Consider the following 19,820-nt stretch of genomic DNA (forward strand, 5'->3'; position numbering starts at 1 on the left):
TGCCAGGGAACTTTCTGCAAAGTGGCCGGGCCGGGGCCGGCAGCGCTTCGCCCGGTGCCCGCGGCGGGACGGCCGCAGCCCCCCGGGCAGGGGCCGCGGCGGCGGGAGCGCGGCTCGGGGCAGCCGGTGCCCGGCCCCCGGGCGAAGCAGCAGGTTATTTTTACCCGGTGGCATTTGCAGAATGCGCAGCTGATTTGCCATCCGGAGCCAGGAAGTTTCCCCCCTCCGCCTCCTTCCCCTTGTCGCCCCCTTTCCCCCTTTCCCCCGAGCGCGGCGGGGCAGCGGCGGGCGGGGGGCGGCCGCCCGGGGCGGCGGCGGGCGGGGGGCGCGGAGCGGGGCTCCCGGGGGAGCCGCTGCCCGCGCTGCGGGCTCCGGGCACGGGGAACAGGTGTCCGAGCCGTCACTCAGAGCCGGGCGGGGGGGGCGCGGGGCGCGGGCGGACAAGGCGAGCAGCGGTGCGGGGCCGGGACCCGAGCGCCGCCGGCCGCGGAGCGCCGCTCCGGGGAGCGGGGCGGGAGCGGGGCAGGAGCGGGGCTGGGGGCGGCCCGGGGCGCCGGCTGAGCTGTCAAGAGGCTCGGGCTGTCGCCGCCGCTCGCCTCGGGGCCGGCGCCGGGGCCGCCCGGCTGCGCCGCGGGCAACTTGTGCGGCAAAGTTTGAGGGGTGGGCTGCGGGCGGGGGCTGCCCCGAACCACGGCGGGGCTGATCGATCGGCCCGAGCCCTCCTGCCCTTTCGGGCCAGGAAGGTGAAACTTTTCAGGAGCAGCACGTCCACCTTCTGTGTGCCCCCTCCTGTCCGCGCCGCACTGCACAGCGGGTCCTGGCAGCCCGCTGCCTGGAACAGGAGCTGTCTCTCCCAAAACTTCATTGATGAATTTATTTCCTCTATTGATTTGCTGACTGTCAGCGTGGAATAATTTCTTGCGAAGGTTTCGGACTTCTCATTTCAGAAGTCCTGCCTGCTTCCCACCTACCCTTTATCTTGTGTGTCGCTGCCACCTTGTTAGCTACCCTAAAGGTGGTTTGGAAGAGTTTATGGGGGAATATTGTTGAACTTCAGTAATCAAGTTTCCAGATCTTATGCCTCCTGTTTAATTTATTAGACTAGTTATTTATTCTGTTGATGATAATCTGTTGCTGGTTTCTATGGAGATGTTAAACTGATCTCTTTCAGAAATCAAACTCCATATGCACTAAAACGTTTAAAGGAGCAGCGTCCCCTTTTGTTTTCAGACTTTGTACCTTTTCAGTGCTTTTATTGGGCTCCTGTATATTTTATATATTAAAGCCTGAAGTTGAAGCTTTGTGCAAGACAGAGCTTATTATGGCTAACAGAAAGTCAGGGCTTTGATCCTTTTTTTTGCATCATCATTTAAAACAGATCATTTTTCCCCCCTCATCACACAAGATAGCAGAACCCTTTCAAGATCAAAGCGTCCAGCTAAAAACTATTGTTTAAAAAAAATAGAAAAAGAGCCAGTTAAATTAGGGGGATGTTTCCTTAATCTGCTTATTTTGTTCCAAAGATTTTTTTTTTTTTAGCAGTGAAAACAACAACAACAGAAACTTGTGGCAACTATATTGTTATTTTTATACCTCCCAAGTCTTTTTAATGTTAAAATAAGTTCAAAGTCAAATATCTCCAAAGATAAAGTGCTTGTTAGGGTGTTTTTATTACTTGGTTTCTAAATGTGGAAGGTCAGAATCCAGAAAGCTACCGCATTAGAGAAGGTTTTAATAGTCTTTGTCTCATCTTAATGAGAGAGCAATCTAAAAAACATTTTCCCCGCAACATTTATAAATTATTTCAAAGAAGTGTCTCTGCATATAACTCAGTTTTCATTATTTCTTAACTTATCTATTGCATTATTACATGTGAATCAGTGTAATATCACTTCAGAAAAAGTAATTGAGGTGAGAGAAGAATTTTTTTTTTTAATGCTTAAAATTTGAGAACTCCTGGTAAGCTGCTGTGTCGATGAGGCTGACGCACAGTGCACACCAATTGTGGGTTTTTTGCTCATCTCCTGGAGAAAAGTTAAAAGGTTTGCAAAGAAAATCCTACACCAGCACAAAATGCATGTTGAACACAGTAAAAAACCCCTTGTTGTACTTTCTTTTAGTGTATCTTCAAAATGTTTCCCCTCCCTAAAACAGAGGTCTTTTTCCTCTTGATATGCTTCTATACTGATCTTTAAAATAAAAGAATAATCCTAGAGGAAATAGTGCCTGTAACCCTTATAACTCATATATGTTTGTGTGTGTATATACATTTATAGTTCACATATATATGTGCACACATACACGTATATGGAAAACACCCAGGTGGTTTATGATCTGTCCATACCAGACTTTATCTTTTTTCCTTGATAATTTTTCTCCTTTTTTTTTTTTTGTGTGTGATTTGTCGTGCTGTAGATCATTTAAAATTTTTTTGTAGGTATTCTGTTTATTTGTTTGATTTGAATTGCAAACAGAATTGACTCTGACAAGTAAAAAGAGGAGGGGGGAAAAAAGGAAACACTATGGCTTTAAACTCAGGAGTTTGCATATTCTCCTTGTATCTTTCCCCTTTGCTAATTATTGTGTTGTTTTCAGAGCAAATATGTCATATCCATGGCGACCAGGCAGGTTTATTGTCTTTCAGAAGCAATAGCTCACATAAGTAATTAATGACTTCTTTTTTTTTCCTCTGGCTTAGGTTAAACAGATCATTCAAGGAAAGTCATATCTCTCTCTCCCTCTCTCTCTTTTTTTTTTTTAGCCCAGTGACATAAGAACATGAGTTAGAACAAGAAAATACTTTAACCAAGAAGTCAACAGCTTATTTTTCCTCATTTCTTTTTAAAAGCTCCAAGTGTCAGCTTTCCACACACATGACATTGTCATTCTCGCAGCTTCAGAGCGAAGCCTTGGTACAGGGAAAAGCCACTGAAGGCTGGAGTTGAGTTGGTGTTGTACAGCTGAGCAAAGTGTGTCTCTGGGTACATGTGGGGGGTGTTATTCTTGCTTTAGGGGTTTGCTGTGTACTGGGAAAAAAACCTTTCCCTCACTATCCCCCACCCCCCCCATTCTATCTGTATTAAAATCAGTGTTAAAATAAAGGTGTGTTTTTGTATCTTGCAGATTGTAATTCAAACAGTTTCCAGGAAAGAATTAGTAATTCATTTTTATATACAGCATATATACACACACGCTTGAGCTCCACCCAAAACAATCAAGCTAGCTGGAAAAAACCCTTATTTCCTTTTTCTTTTCAAGCCCAAGCAAACTTGCACAGTAACTTTGAAAAGCTTATTGAAAACAGCCCCCCATTTTTGCAAGGAGTTTGCTGCAGGTATGAATCTTGTCCTTTCCCTTCCCAACTCTGTTCCTTCCTATTACAGCTGAATTTGCTATCTGGCCAAGCCAGGGGCTGGTTATCCACTATGATTTACTGAGGTGGTGATTCCCCCCCAACCCCCCCCAGCACCTTCACCCCTGTTTTGTTTTTGCTAATTTCATTTTCAGAAGGATTTATACACAGTCCAGCTACATAAATTCCTTGGGAGATAAAAGCACCGCACACTTCCATAAACAAAAGCTTTTACTTGCATCCTGTCTTCCTTTTTTTTTTCTCAAAGTAAAAAGGAAAAAACCCTAAAAACAAAACCCCAAGCCATCTGATTGAAGCAGGTATCATAAATGTATGCTGGTAATGATTCTGTATTCCACAATGCTGCTACTTTAACTTTTAAAATCTGTTTCCTTTCTGGTTTGTAACATTAATCAAAGAGCCGCTTCCTTCCAATTTTTCCACAGACTGGGGCTAATTAGAACCACTCGAATCATATTTTGTAAATTCCATGTGGATGTTACTTTAGGTTTCAAGATCGCGAGTGCTTCAGGTTCAGTGTGGCTGTGCAGTCTCACGGTTATTTTTATTAATGCTTCTGTCTCCCAAAGCAATCCAGGGTTTCTCTCCGTTTACCCCAAATAGATTTGTGGGTTCACGAACAGGGGTGTGTCGGAAATAGACGTTACAAGGAGGAAAAAGAAAAGCCGAGAAGGGAAGAGATTTTGCAGTGTAGTTCCAAAGAGCAACAGAGAACCCCCCAAGTAACGTGAAGCTGAGGATTCAACAGACTTGATAATTGAGCCCTTAACCTCCTGATGTCTGTATCAGAAAAACAGAGTCTAGCAGAGGGAGACAAAGAATACAAGCAAATACTGGGCAGGAGGAAACTGGGGAGATGACTGAAATATTGAGGTACCGTTCAGGGTACGTATGGATCAGTACATGACGTTTCCTTAGGCTCAGTTTTTCCCTCTGGCGAAACGTGGCTGGTTTAAAGGTGGCTTTGGGAGAACCTGATGTTTCAGTGCAGCCGAGAGCCCGGCGTTTCTGTGGTGTGCGCAGATGGAACTTGGAGAGACTTCTCCTGGAATTGGTGTTTATGTTTCCCTGTTTCCTTTTGGGTTTGAAGGACTGACTGGTGATTTTTTTTTTTTTTAATCTTTATGGGAAGTTAAACAGCGAGAAGTTGGGAGTTTTCAGGTTGTGATTATTAGGCTGTGCTAAAGGGATTTGAATCGAACCACTCTGAGCAGCTGGCAGGGCGACTGTTTCCATGCTCTGCTCTAACATTTCTCTCCTGAACATTCGTGTACCTAAATAGGGCATCCAAGAATTAGGGGGCAGTGGGCTCGCACAGAGATCTCAAAGTTAACTTGCTTTTGGTGTCTAAGACTGCAGCTTCAAAGAAAAGCAAGGGCGCATCGTAAATTTTGCTAAAATTAATCAACCGTTTAAGAGCTCCACATTAACGAGGTTTTCCAGGCAAGCAGCTTTCTTCTCCTCTTCTTCTTCTTCTTCTTTCTCATTCAAAGTCCGAGAGGGTTGGGGTAAAGGGGGGAGAACATGAGTAAGAAGAGGAAAGGGTTGGAATTTGAGTAGAAATAATAAAAACAAAAAAGGCTGGATTTGTAGAATATAAATCCTCATGTGTCCTTGATCCATATTGTCAGGGTTTTTTTTTTTGGTCGGATTTGTCCTGTGTGCCTTTGACGGAAAAGGCACGTAGAGAGAGAGAGAGAGAGCGCGACAGAGGGGGAGAGAGAGAGACGTGTCACTGCTTTGGAGCTCATTATCATTCTTAATAAGTCTTAAGGAATAAAGAGGAGCATTGAGTGTAAATGCTGGGTAATCCTAACACTCCTCAAGGTGAGAGGAGTCTCGAGGACACAGAGAAAGAGAGTGAGGAGGAGGGGGCTACTGCGGGGGCAGGAGAGGAGATGTGGATGAAAGTGGTTTTGAAGGGAGTGGGCATGGGTTAGTAGGGCTTGTGGCTCCGGGCGCTTTGGGTTCGTTCCACAGGCCTGTGCCTGGGAAAGTTGTCTCCAACTTTGCATCCCAGAGATGGTAACCAGCCCAGCTGGACCTTGGGGCTGAAAGATTGGCCTCCAATGGTGAGGTTCTCTGACAGACAGCGGTGTGAGGAACGAGTTTGCTGCCCACCCTTCTTCACCTGGTGCTGGAGGTCTCGCCCCCCGAGCGGGAGCAGCGTCCCAGGGTGGGTGCTGTGCCATGGCTCTGCTTTGGCACCTGCTTCCTCTGCTCGGGCTCGGTTCTCAGCCTGTGCACCCTGTCTGTGGCTCCTTTCGTGTCACTCCTGTTGGATGCCTCAACTCCTTCTCTTTGCCTGAATTTCCTGGAGCCTCTCCCTGCGCTGCTCGGACACTAGGTGGCTTAAAGCACAGGCTCTGCTGGCAGCTGCCAGCGACGTTCATTCACTCTTTCTGGTGGGCTCCTTTATTCAAACTTCAGGCTGACAGCAAAACATGGAGATGTCTTTGAATCCGTTGTGGATTCAGATATCGCACGACCTCCTTGGCAGCGTGTTTGCAGTCGCGTTGGGGGATTTGAGCCCGTGTAGCAGAAAGAAAGAGGACACTGATGAAATGAATTCAGGGGCTGGGCTGCCTGCTCTGATGATAAGGAGTCAGGAACCTGCCGGCATTGCCGAGTCCTTCCCTCTCCAGCAGATTTCACCATACCCATTTTAAAGGGTGTGCGTGTTCCTCTTGGAAAAAAACATTTCAGGGTTGGCAGCGCCCTTCTTACTGTGCTGATGTGTAATGGAAGATGCTGAGTCTTCAGTGATGCCCACTGACCCTTCTTTCTGGTCTCTTATCTCAAGTCCAGTTGCAGGCAGAAGGGATTGCTGTAATTGGGAATTTGCCTAATGCATCCAAAGCCTAAAGAAAGGGAGTGGAGCACTTGAATTTTTTTCCCCTCCTGCAGTCAGTGTTGTCTCTCTGGTTCAGCCCATAGCTTCTGGCTGAAGTAGGAGCTTTACCTTTTTTTAAATGACTCCAAATACCTTGGAGCAGGTGGGAGGGAGTTGTGGAATGCTGAGTTTTGATCAGTTGGCAGAAGCCAAACAAAATGAGGTGGAAGTCTTGCTAAATGCCGATTTTTCTGGGTCCAGGTGCTTGGCTTCAAGGTTAAGCGTTACATTGGTAATATTATTAGGTATTAAGTTATTAGTAATGGAACTGTGGGGCTTGCCTGTACTTGGCAGAGAACCGCTAAGAAACTGTATTAGGGCTGAGTTCATCCTGGTTTCTCTGGTGGTGTCCTTCCAGCATGTCTCACCCTGAGCTGGAGGGAGGAGGAAACACGAATGCACTTTTCGTGCATTGTCTGCCTTTTGAACTATTTTCTTAGACGGTTAATGAGTTGTAGCAAGGAGACACAGGCCCTTGTAGGGAGGGATGTGCCTGCACCCCCTCTCGCTGTGTGCAGTGGCTGATGATGAGGTGTCAGCTAATACCTTTCACGCGTGATTGAGCTGCTCTAGAATAGGACCCGGAGGTTCAGGAGTCTGCGCTCCCGGGGTGGCTCTAGAGCCATCCAGCTGCCGAGGCCTCGTGTGTAATCAGTGCTGCAGGAAAAGGGTCTGCAGGACTGTCAGTTGTTTGGGCCTTTGGGGGCCTTTGGCTCCTTGCCTGCCATGATTTTGGGGTGGTTTTCTCTCCAGAAGGTATCCTATTTTTGTGCTGCCACCAGTGATGCTGTTTTGAAACAACATAGGTTGCTCCCAGATTCTGAGCCATAGGGCTTGTCATTTCAATGACAATACAACAAGTCACCTCAGAGTTGGTCTCTGAGGCTGGTCCTCATCCTCCTGCATGTGAAGTCAGCTGGCAAGGCTGGTCCCAGTGCTGGGAGGGCAGCACAGCACTGCACACACCAGCATCCATCAGACATGGGAATGAAGGAGGTAGATGAACTGGACAGATTTTTTGGGGGCTTTTGAGTTTTATCCTTTGAAAGAACAGTGGGAGCTGGAAAGCTTAGAAGGAGAATCCTTCCATCTCCTTGATGGGAAAGGGCTGTTTGGAACTGCCACTACAAAATGCATTTTAGCACTCAGGAGGAGCCAGTGGAGCAAGTGCTGAGAGTGTGACCCAAGCACAAGTCTGTCTGGTGGGTTTGGAGAAAAGTTGACTGGTCAGCATTTCCTAAAAGTACGAAATAGTCTGGTTCTGGTCCCTGCTTGGACTTGAAGGTAGGCATGGCAGTTGACTGTCACTTATAAAGCCAGTTCCTTTCTTTCTGGTTTTGCTTCTCCTTCCAGTAGCAAAGCGACCAGGACTTTTATTCCTTGGCAGTGTGAACTGCCAGCCCTACACCTTCCCCAGTGTGGCCAGGCAGAGCCTTCTAAATTAGATGGGATTGTAACTGGAATAAATGCAAACTGAGCTATGTGATCACAGCCTGTGGCTTTGAGGTGTCTCCTCCTGCCCCACTCAGCCCATCCCCACCCAGGGAGAGGGAGGGCTGCACAGTCACACTTGTCTGTGTGGTGCACTGTGAGCCTGGCAGAGCAGTTGGGAGGCTGGCAAACAGCTCCCAGCGTGGCTGCCTCCCTGGTGGCTGTGTCTGCAGAACATCCTCTCCATAGGGCTGCTGGTGACGAGCCCCTCCCTCCACCAGTGCCTCAGGCTGGCCCAGCTTTATACCAGGGGAGCGGTGTCCTTTCACACTGGTGAGCCAGCAAAATCTCTCCCAGGGGTTATTGTAACCTCTCAGCAGCGATTTGCAAACAGGCATTCAGAGATAAAGTCTTGGTGCCGAGCTCAGGGCCAGTAGGGCAGATATGAAACGCGGCAGGTTTATGAAAGGGAAGGTGTATGAAATGCAGCCTGCATCTCCCATTTCACTGCACTATGCCAAAACACACAGTTTCTTATTTCAGTCACTGTGATCTTTCAAGGAGGTTAATTTCCATGACGAACTCCGGGCCACGTGCTTGGAGGATTTATCTAATTAGACTGACACTTTTCTTTTTTAAAAAAGAAAATTAAGCTGCACCTTGGAGGACTTAAGTATTTTAAACTGTGGGAGCGGCAGCAGGCGGTGTGATCCCTGCTCACAGAGCAGGGAGAGAGGAAATTTCCCCTTTTTCAGTCTCCTATTTAAGACTTCACCAAAGGTCCCTATTTACTTAATTTTCTTACATGGTGGCTGGGTGCTAAAGAGTGTTTTATCCTGCCTGAGTCCCTAAAGCCTCAGCTGGCTCTTTAACTCATGTAAAGTATTGATGTTCTGGGCTGTTACGTATTCAGGATGGAGTGGAGGGTAAAGGAGAGATCTGTTAATGCTCCTTAGCCATGTCCTAGAAAACTGCCCTCCCAGGGCAGGGAACAGCGTGCCTGCACCATGTAATGGCTGAGGTAGGTATATGTGCCTCTCACCATGCTTGAGCACCTCGTGCTCCTGAATGTGTGTGTCCTTGGCTTATCTGTGGTCACACAGAAAAGGGAGTCCCGGGAGAACCCCCTAGTCCTTCATCCAGCCTTGTTGCAGTTGCATCATGCTCGGATTTCCTTCTGAAAATGCCTTTCAGACAAGAACTGGGACTGTGCTGTAGTGAAAAATAGAGGATTTTAGGTTGAGGCTGCTACACGCAGACAAGCCCCACGCTTTCCTTGGCTGGTTCTCTTTCACACTTGCAGGCACAGTGAATGATGCTGGTTTTGTTCCCATCAGAGGGCTCCTGGAGTCCTGCTCACACTCCTGCCTGCTGCCTGCCCGTTACTTGGCAGCTCCTTGTGTTGCTGCTTGTGAATCCAGGTTCAGATCACTTCAGGTCTGGTACTGCTCCAGCTGTTTATCCTTGCAAAGGAGGTGGAAGGAAGGTCTTTGCAGGGCACTGTCTTTGCTGCACTAAACTTAGACAACTCAGACCACATTTTCCCGCAGCCCAGGCTGGAGCAGAGTAGCATTTGTGGGGTCTGGGGTGGATGGGGAGGGAAGTGTCCACGCAATAGGGGCCAGATGAGAACAGCCTTGTGAATTGTGGTGATAATACAGTGAACCCCAGGGAGCTGTTCATGGTGCAAGACTGCACTGAGGGAGAAAAACACGGCAGCCTCATCCAAGGAGATGGTCACTGGGTGTGCTACAGCACCAGCTGATATGCTGAGGAATCCATGGTGGATAGCACCCAAGATTTAATTTTAATTTGTCTTTGGTGAGGAAAGGAACAAAAATAAATGTTTCCTTTCCTATCCCCCCACCTATGCAAAAGAAAAATAGAAAGAAAAACACTAAAATCTGCCAGGCACTCAGAGCTCTAACCAATAAGAGCCCTGTCGGCTGGGGAGCGATCGTTCTGGCTTGGTCAGCCATCCCTAACAAGTTAGGGGTTGTATAAACTCCCAGCTTACAGCTGTAAATTTACTCAATTTTGAATACAGCCACAAGCTGGCTCAGCAGGATCTGAAGCCGTCTGCTCCAGTAGTCCTGGTATGCTCGAAATTCCCAACTTCGGGGGGCCCCAGCTCTGGACACGTGGAACTGGGCAGGGCCAGATCCTGGATTGCACCCCCACAGCCCTGCTGGACCCTGGATTGAGAGACATCTTCCCGACATAAGCTGCGGTGTTAATTTATCCTCTTCTGGCTTTTAGCTTCCCTGCCTTGGGGGAATGCCTCTTGATCTCCACAGCAGCACGTCCACTGCCCCTGTGCCTCTTCCTGTCCCTTACCTGGACACAGGGAGCTTCTGGGGGAGACTCCCTTGCTGAGAGTTTCCCAAACACTGCCAGGCACAGCAGGGCTGTCTCTGCTGGATGGTGTCGCAGGTGGGCAGGATCTGGTCCATGTGCAGTCCGGGGCCCTTCCTGCAGTGTCTGCTCAGTCCTGTGCTGAGCTGGAGTCAGTGGGTGTTTGCTTGAGTGACTGGGAGCAAAAGGAGAGTTCTGACTTCAGGGTTTGTTGTTGTGGAAGGGACGGTTCTCTCTAAACACCTCTAATGTTGCAATGTTGGATACTCCTAGAAAGCTGAACTTTTGGCTTGTCGGCACTGAATCCTGCTGCAAACAGCAGCATGTTACTTGCTTTGAAGGGGAATTTAGCCCAGACACACAGTTTGATCACCTCTTACATGTTCAGAAATTGGACAGTTAACAGCCATTTCATCGTGTTTCTGATGGGGAAGCATTTGGTCTGAGACAAATCCTTTTGTCTTGGAATGAGACATCAAGTACTGCCACATTACTCTCACTGACCCCGCGGCTTCAGCAAAACTGATGTCATATTTTCTGTTTGCTGGATTGGGCTTGGAAGGTAGAGATGGCTTGAGGGATGGCCGACCCCAGAGCTCCTCAGTGTGCTCCTGGCAGCCTCTGCCCTGGGCTGCTGCCCGGCTCTCTGACCACCTCACACCCATTGTCACTGGAGCAGATGGGTTGCCTGCTTCAGGCTCCTCCAGGTGTGGGAACAGCGAGGGCAGAGGTTTATGGGGATAATGTGGCTTCAAGCACAGTGAGTGTTGGCTCCTGAATTCCACTTCCTACAAATAAATGAAAAGGAGTGGTGGCAAATAAAAGGTTTGTGAGAGGTTTCCTCTCCCATCCTCCTCCTCTCCCCTGTGGAGCTGTGCTGGCTCTGGCTCCCAAAGGGTTAAGGTGACTCATGCCCCTCTCACCAGATCTGCTGGCAGGAACGCTTCATCCCAGCCACTAATTGGTGGTGTTTGCTCTGCACTTTCTCGCTCTGGTTTTGATGAAAACATTTAACCAGGAGCTTAGTGTGCAGAGGCTCCCAGCTGACAGTGCCGCGCTGGCTGCGCCGAGCCGTCCTTGCTGTGTAAATTCAACTGAGGGGTGGCAGGGGAGGGCAAACAGCACAGCAGCACAGCTCCTGCCCCTTGGTTCTGCTCCTCAGGATGCTCTTACCTGCAGGAATCTTTAGGGTCCAGGCCCATATCCGCTCTAGTCCACAGGTGCCTTTCTGTACCTGGACAGCCAGTGGCACTGGGAGCCAGTTCAGCGCCTTGGGACAAGGCTGCAGAGGTGGGCAGAGAGGTCCTGATGGGGCCTGGTCTTACCTAAGAGCAGAGGGACGACTTGGTAGGGCTTGGGAGGTCTGTTCCCACACCACCTGGCTGCAATCCTGGGGGATTCTCCTGCAGAGAACAGGCTCCAACAGGCCCTGTGCCATGGAGGGGAGTGAAGCTATTGGTTCTGTTATGTGGAGATGACCTACTCATTCCTTCCTATGCCACTTGGAAGCTTGTGCAGGGTTTTCCCAATGCAGTCTTTCACTGCAGCTGTTTCAAGTAATAACCTGCTCGTCTATAGGCCCTTCTCATGGGCTTCACACGAAGGAGCCTGAGCTGATTTTAATTTTTGCCATGCAAGTGGCACAGAAGTTACCATGTCCTTATAGAATCAGTCTTGAGAGTGGGCATGTCCAAGCTCCTCAGTTCCTACGTCACAGAACCCTTAGGCAGCAGCAGAAACTGAAACAGTCCCTGGGGGAAATGCCAGTTTATCTGTGTTGCTGCTGGAAAATGCATTCAAATTTCTGCCCAAACAGGAGATTGTGACATGCACGAAATTCATCTGAGCCCGTCGGGGCTGCCACTGCTCTGATATTTCTTTACTTTTCTCTCCTTATCTCTGGTGATCTACCCTATGAACAGCAAAACAAATCCAGATGGGAAAATTTATAAACCAGAAAATCTGGATTCCCCGTTCCTGGAAAAGCATGATTCCTTGTTCTCAGCCGCCTCCGTGTGTCATGGGGTCTGCCATGAAAAGGTGCCAGAACTGTTGAAAGAGGCCAGGCCTGTGTGTGCGTTAGGGAAACAGAGCAGCAGTGTAACACCCTGTGTGAGTGTGGATTCCCAAGGGAGATGGGCTGCTCTGGGGAAGCCGGATTTGCCCAAGGGAGGGTTGATCAACAAAGGCATTTGTCCTCTTTCGATCCATATGAGGACCTTGCTCCGCATCATTCTGCTGAACTGATTATGCCTATTGAGGGAAATTTTCTGCCTCTTCCCTCTCCCTGACTATTGATAGTCTGGAACCAAATCCACGTGTCTCATTAAACACGGAAAGAGCCGGGCCAGGCCCCCACTGCACAACGTGCTGCCTGTTATCAGCCCGGAGAAAGGGGAGCGAACAGGTGTAGGATAACAGTGCAACTGAGAGAGACCAAAGTGCATCATAAAATAAACAAACAGCCCGTGCTCCGGCTCCCCCAGATGCACCATTGAGTTGCAGGGTCTACAGTGTGCTTTAGAATGTGCTCTGAGCAAGTGCCCGCTCGGGGCACCGTTTAATTTGCAGCCAGAAATGGGTTGATGGTTTTCTGCATGGTGGGGGAGTGTCTGGAAGCCCCCCCTGCCCCTTGGGTTGTGCTTGGGGCTGCAGGAGCATCTGGGCCTTCCCTCCTTGTAAGTTAAGGGCTGTGACTGCTGTTAACTATGACCTTCACAACCTTTACTGTCTTCAGGGAGGAGCCCATCCAGCCCCTGCTGTTGACACTCTTTCCTCCTGAGATCTCTTAGGTGCAGATATTTGTACCAGGATTTTATTTGATTTCTTTGCGCCTCCTCTTGCTGTGAGAATTTCTGTGTTGCCCCTTGTGCTTTGGGGCTGGCAGAGCTTGCAGTGGTGCTGCTGGCATTTTGTTGCATTTAGTGAAGCAGTGGCTTGGCTTATTGTGCCCCAGCAGCAGCCAGAGCTTCAGTGTCTGAGCGTGACTCAGCCCCTGGAATTGTGCTTACCCAACAATACCTTTTGTCCTTTGCCCAAAACTTCTGGCCAAGGAAAAGGGAAAAAGGAGGAGGGAGAAAAGAAAGAAAAGATAAAATTCTGCATTTAGCTGTCCTTTCATCACAGGTGGTGCCAGTTGGTTTTTGCTTTATTTGTACAAGGTGGGGAAAAGAGAAAAAGAAAACAAGGTGGAACTCGGACAAGGCCCAGGAAATGTTTGAACCTGACAACAAACTTCCTTTGTTCAGGGGAGCAGGGGAAAGAGAACAGAAAAAAGGGGTAGACCAGCTGAAACCAACCTCAGCCCTGTTCCCTTGGGCAGGTTTCTTCTTCCTACTCTTTATTGTTTGGGGTTTTTTGTTTTGCTCAGGTGTCTTGTGATAATTTTGTTTGCGCAAGGGCCTTTGTGTGCTGCCTTCTAGAAGGTGGACAGATGAAAGGTTTCCTGGGGACACATTTGTTATTTGGATGGGGAGGATTTATCATTTATTCTATCATATATCTATCATTATCTATCATTTATACATGCTTTGCATGATCCTTCTCCTTCAGCCATGAAGATCAAGATGGCTAGAGGGGAAGGATGAAGGACCATGCTTCTCAGGAGGAGAGACAGATGAGCAATTTAGGGGCTAGGCAGACAAATCATGATTAAAATGCAGAAACCAGAGGGTTTTGTTGATGAGAAAACAAAGAGAGCCATGAAGGCAGCTGTCAGGGATGCTGCCTGGGGGACTCCTGAGTACCACCAAGCGCTAGGACAGACCTCCCTTTTCTGCAGGTTGGCACAAAATCTCTTGCTGAATCACTTGCAATGTTCTTCTTCCAAAAGAAGAATTGAGAGTTGTGGGATAGCTGCCCAAGGGGCGCTGAAAATCAGAGTGACCTTCTGCTGTGTGGGACAAAATGGATCCTGGTGGGGTTGGGTTTCAGCAGGGCCGTTACAGCCGGTTTGTTGGGGCTCACCGTGGGTCCAACCAGGGCCACACGGCACTGCTGGGCTGCCTGGAACTTGGCAGGAGCAGTTACAAGTGTTTTCCCATCCAATCAGGTGGTGAAGGCTCTCTCTGCCAGGCACCTGCCTGCAGGCCACGTGCTGTGTGTTCAGTACAGCTGGGCTGGGGTGACACTCAAGGGATCTGTTCCTCTCAGATGCTCTTCCCAAGAACGCTGCCTGCTGCCCTCCCAGATTGCCCTATTACTTCTTAGCTGTTGCCTCTGTGCAGAGCTGTAGTGATCCTGTAATGCTGGAATAGCTGGGTAGCGAGGAGTCTGGGATGAAAGGCTGTTCAGCCTTTTCTTGGCCAGGTTAGAGCTATATTACACAGCGCTTAATTAATCTCTTTTATCTCATTTAGATATCACAAAGTGTTGTGTCAAAATTAGTGAGCAAAATTGTGGGTATCACCTGTAGGGCAGGTGCTGGCCATGCTCCCCAAAGAAAGGTTAAATGTTTTGACTTGGCTGGGAGGAGGGGAGGTGTCCAACGTTCAGTACATGAAAAGGAAGAAAGAAGAGCCGAGTATCAGTCACTGTGTGGAGCTGGACTGATGGAATGCTTTCCTGTGGTGTTTTGGGGATTCTTCTGATAATGGCCAAGTCACTGCCATGCCTACTACACTGAAGTAATCCAAAAGGGCTGCCAGTGAAAACTTCCCCTGATACTGAGGAACTGGATTCCCTGTATTGCATTAACTGGGACATGGATCCTTAGTGACCTTTCTTTTCAGTGCGTGTTCCCTCTGAGTTTCATCAAACAGCCCTGGAGCTGCTCTTTTCCTGAATGTACTGCTAAGGCTGGGCTGCAGGACATGATCCCAATTAAATAACTCCAGAGCAGAGACTGAATTCAGTGAGTCCCAGGCAAAAGCTGGAATACTTCCACTACAAAATACGCTGCTCCAGATTTACACCAGGAGCTGCCACATTCCGACGCTGGTCCTCAGTCTTTGCCTTAGTTTTTGTATCTGCACAATGGAGATAATAAAACTTGCCTCCAACACGGCTTGTGGCTGAGAATTAAGGAGCAGTTTCCAGAGCCAGACTGAAGGCAGCTGCGGAACACAGGCTGTATTTTTGCTGCTCGTGTGTTTGTCTGGAGTTTGGAAATTAGGGCCCGAGTGAGACCCAGAGAGGCAGGTGAACACACTTGCTGCGTTTCCTCTCCGGAGGCGCTCCGGGGAAACTTGCCCAGGGGTCTCGAGGGAAGGGGCTGGCACGGGGGTGCTGGCAGCAGGAGCCGTGGTGGCGGCTTTCCTGCCGTCCATTCCAAGCACAGGAATGACTGTGGGGAACGATTTCAAAGCCACCACTATGGAGATTAAGGGGATGAGAATGTAAATCTCAAGTAAAAAGGTAATTGAATGTAATAGCAAACACTGCTCGGTCTATGTTAATTTTAGCTCTTCCCCTGGATACAAGGCGCTGTATTAGTGTTTTATTACCATTTTGTTTGCACTAATAAAATAGTAAAATTTATTTCAAGGAAGTTGAAGGATGGTTTTACAATGCAAATTTGAAGAAATTGGACTTTTCATTTACGCCACTGCTATTTTAAACCCTGAAGGGTGTAAATTAGCCTCCTGTGCCTGGGTGAAATCCACTGCTTCCACAAGCAGGGGGAGGATTTGATGTGGGGGAGAAGAGAACAAAACCAAATCATCTGAATATTTCAGAGAGACAGAGATATCTGATGAGGAGAGAGAGAAAAAACCTGCCTGCCTGTGCCCACTGAGCAGAAGGGCTGGAGCAGAGTGGGAAGAGCTGGTGAGACACAGGTTTGTGCTGGTGAGCAGCTCCAGCTGCCGTGGGCGTCGGGAAGGGGCAGAACAGGGCAGGAGGTGCCCCCAGACACGGCCGTGCCCGCGCTGCCCGTGAAGGAGGTGCAGGAGCTGGGGCTCAGCTGATTAACAGATGCTGCCAGTGACAGACAGTTCCTAGAAGTGTGGGAGCCTTGGGCAGGTTTTGCTTTCCGGCCCAGGGGACCCACACTTCCCATGCTGCCTGTACTTCTCTCTTTCTCTTGCTGTGCTGTCTTCACCTTCCTGCCGTGGCCCGGCCCATCGGGGCTCTGATTCACCGCTGAGTCACGGCACTGCCAGGGAAGGTGCCTCCAGCCCAGGAGGCTGGTTCAGCGACCTCCTCCTTCACCCAGGACTCCTCTTGGGCACCAAGTGGAAAGGGATGGGCAGATTACCTGGTCCCTTTCACCTTTGTAAAGTTGTTTATAACAGTGCTGTTCTCGTGATGCTGTAAAGGCCGAGCCACAAGAATCGGGTCCAGAGAGCCATGTTTGGTTCCAAAGGTCCTGCACTGGGCTGGCCATGTGCCTCTTGGAGGGAGGTGTCTCAGGGTGTAGAAGCATCCAAAGCCCAGCAGCTTTCTTAGGCTTTTCTGACTTTTTGCCACAGATCTGAAAATCTCACGAGGTAACTGTGAGGGCTTCATTCTCCCTGTGGAAAGGGAGCTGTGGAACAGGAGTTGTAAATTCCCTTTTTTCAAATCCTAGAGGTCCCATTCCCCTGCTGGGGAAGGCTTTGAGTTACTGTTTTCTGTTGATGGCCACCTTGCTCACACCTCACTCTTCACACAACACTTGAATGAAGGGAACCATGCTGAGTCTCTCCTGAATCAGAGAATTAAGATTTTTTCATAATTTTAGTGAAATTGTACATTTGCTCATTGTCCTGGGATGCTTGTTTGAAGCAAGTCTGTGTATTATGGACCTCCCCAACCACACCAGGTGTTTGTACAGTGACAGAGGTACTGACTGGGTGTGAAGTGCTCAGAGAACCCTGTTCCTTCTGATAGCCAGCAGACTGATGGGCACCTCAAACATTGCTTATCCCAAAGCAGTCCTCTCCAGCAGTATTGGGACTTTGCTGCCAGCCCAGTCACTCTGCCGTGGCTGCTCCTCCTGTGGGCTGTAATTGCTCAGGTGCTCATTTGCTGTCTGGCCGCCTGGTCTGGCTGTTGCCCTGCATTCTTGGCCAAGTGGTACAGAGTGAACTGGAGAGGAAAAACCAGCTCCAGAGATCTGATTTTGCAGGGAGGTAGATCTCCCAGCTCTCCTTTGGACTATGAATGTCTATTCGTTTTATCCTCAGGAGGCCTTTCAGGACAGAAACCACTGTTTACCCCACGCGAAGGCAGGATGGAGCTTTGGCTTGTTACTATTTATGGTCTGGATAGCAGCAGATCCACTGGGAAAGTGAAGACCAGGCTCCAGGTCCTTTGTCTGTACCATTGTGTGACCTCTCCTTGTGTCTGGCGTTAAAGAAAACTTTCAAAAGTTTTTAAACCCTCTTGCAGGTTCCAGTTCTAGCACGAAGTCAGTAGCCCATGGGTGGTATCGGGCAGCCCTCTCAAACTCCCTGCCCTGCTCCTTTGGTGGGTGTAGCAGAGGCTGAGCCAAGACTGAGGGCGTTACCAAAGAAAGCAAAGACTTATTTTTGGCATTGAAATGGTTTCCTATTCCAGGCGAGTCTGGGGAGCAGCGTGGTTGTGTACCCAAGGATTTAAACAGTGCATTAAGCAGAGGGGTTACACTCCGGGTGGATTTCAATCAAAAACTATAATTACATCAAATAGCAAACGGAAATGGAAAAAGGGGATTACTGACTCGACCCTGGATGCTGTTGGCTGTGGAACCTGCTCCATTATTCACACCCCCTCCATTGCCTGAGGTGGGGTGTGTATGTGTGTGTAGGCAGTAAGGTCCCCCCTCCTTTTTCCATTTCCTTCATCCATCTGATGAAGTCAGAGTCCCTGTGCCGGTATCAGTGCTTGGAGGAAGGCTGGAATTTGCATGACTTTGGATTTGGGACTTTGCAAGGCAGGTTTGATCTCCCTGGGCAACTCTTCCTGGCTCCAGGCAGGAAGAACTGCTCAGCTCAGGGAGTCGTGGGAACCCCCAGGCCCACAAGCTTTCTCTTGTTTTCTGTTTCGTTATCAGACCGGTGTTTTGGACTCATCACTGCTCATCCTCAAGGAAACTGGAAAGCTCCAGACTGCAAACAGGAAGTTTTTTCTAACCTAGGGAGTTAGGGTAGTGTTTAAAACTCTCCTTGAGTTAGTAGAGCTGTTCTGGGGCTGTGTTTGGTCTCTGAAACCAGAGACTGTCTTGCTTGGTACAGCCAAGCCAGTCCTTCCCAGCTGAGGAGTTACCACACCCCTGCACCCACACTTTGGGCTCCCAGGTTTGCTCTCTGGTTCAGGGTGGAATGTGGCTTCCTGCACTACTTTGAGATGCTCTGTGGATTCCAATTTGCTGCTTCTGCTTTCTGGCCCTGCTGTACCTGTCACCTGCTTCTGGTCTTTGTCTGCCTCATGTCATTTGTCCTGCTGTCCCTGTCCCTCCTGCTGTCACCCTTCCTTCCTGTCGTGGGCAGGTTGTGTCTCTACACACCTGAGGTTGTGCTGAGATGGCTGGAAGTGTTCACCAGGCAGGGAGGATAAGGAATTCAATGCCCCACTGCCTTCCCAAGCCTGCTTCCTCAGGTGGTTTTCCAGATATCTAATCCCAGATTCCACAGCCCAGCCCAGCTCCTGTTTGATGGGATCTCTTCTTCTCTGTTCTCTGTTCATACTCAAGGGGTGAGTGCTGTGCTCTCACAGCAGCTGCTACACCCTCACCAACTGTGCTGCCCCTTTTTCACCAGTGCAGGTTCAGAGCAGGGGGAGGTGATGGGTGTAGAAGAGAAACCCCAATGAATTTGTGGTTGGTTCACACATGGTTTGGGAAGCACAGGAAAAGGGCAGCAGCCTTTCCACGCTCTGGATGGTGGTAAATCCATACATGGTGAGACTTTGCTGGCTGCACTTCCATGCACCAACCCCGCCTTTATCATGAACACTTGGGGAGGAAAGGTGCTTCACAAATGTAAAAAATATATTCTTTTCTTACAGACAGATCTTTCATTTTGTAATACAGTACAGTGAACTGAAAAAATCCACCTATCCAAATGTAGGTTTCTCTGAAAATAATTGAAATACAGAAAGGAAGCTCAGCCTTAGTTAAAAACTGAAATCCCTTTTGGCAGATAAGGGGAGGAATAATGTCACTGATTAGACCAAACTTTATTACACGAACAGGGAAAAAATTCTTAAAGACAAAAGTATGACAAAGACACTTTCTCAATTCATTTTTTTTCTTGTGCATTTTACTGACTTTAATTTTAAATGTATTTTATACTCCCTCTGCAGTATTAAGAGTCCAGATATAATGGTCTAGGGGACTAGTTCAGGAAAACCAAAGCCTTAAACAAACTGATTATCTCACTGTTCAAAAGAGCTACAGTGGGAAAAATACGTGGTGACAAATCACATCAAACATTCTACAATTTATTTTGATTTTAGATTTGTTTTGTTACACACTCTGGAAAATAGAAAAATAAATCCTAATGGAAGAAAAAGATTGTAAGAGACAAGGAAGGCTGGATTTGTCCTACTTTGTTGGAGCTTGAATTTATTCCTCACTGAGCAAAGTCCTGTTTCTGCAGCCGTGAGAGAAGTGGAGCCCGTGGAACTCCCTCATCCAGGGCCTTAATGGCTTTTATGATCCAGCTGTGACACTGGTGCTGCTTCCTTTTTGCCTTTCCAAACTATAGTTTGGAAACGACAACCCCTCTCTGTTCCCCTGTCCTTGTGTAAACCCCAGTTACCTTTCATCAAATGATAGGATCTGAGCAGACGCCAAATGAGAGGTTTGATTTTAAAGGGATATCATTTGCAGGTGTGGAAAAAATAGGAGCAGAGGGTGAGGCTGAA

The 19,820-nt window shown here is 48.6% G+C and overlaps 1 protein-coding gene across 9 annotated transcripts in view; it reads left to right on the forward strand.

Annotated features, from left to right (window-relative positions):
* Nucleotides 1-19,820, forward strand: part of CASZ1 (castor zinc finger 1) — a 284,376-nt gene that overhangs the window by 87,458 nt on the left and 177,098 nt on the right. The gene's annotated exons all lie outside the window — the stretch shown is intronic.

This window comes from Neopelma chrysocephalum, unplaced genomic scaffold, assembly GCF_003984885.1.
Source record: "Neopelma chrysocephalum unplaced genomic scaffold, ASM398488v2 Primary Assembly neopelma1_200, whole genome shotgun sequence".
NCBI lineage: Eukaryota > Metazoa > Chordata > Aves > Passeriformes > Pipridae > Neopelma > Neopelma chrysocephalum.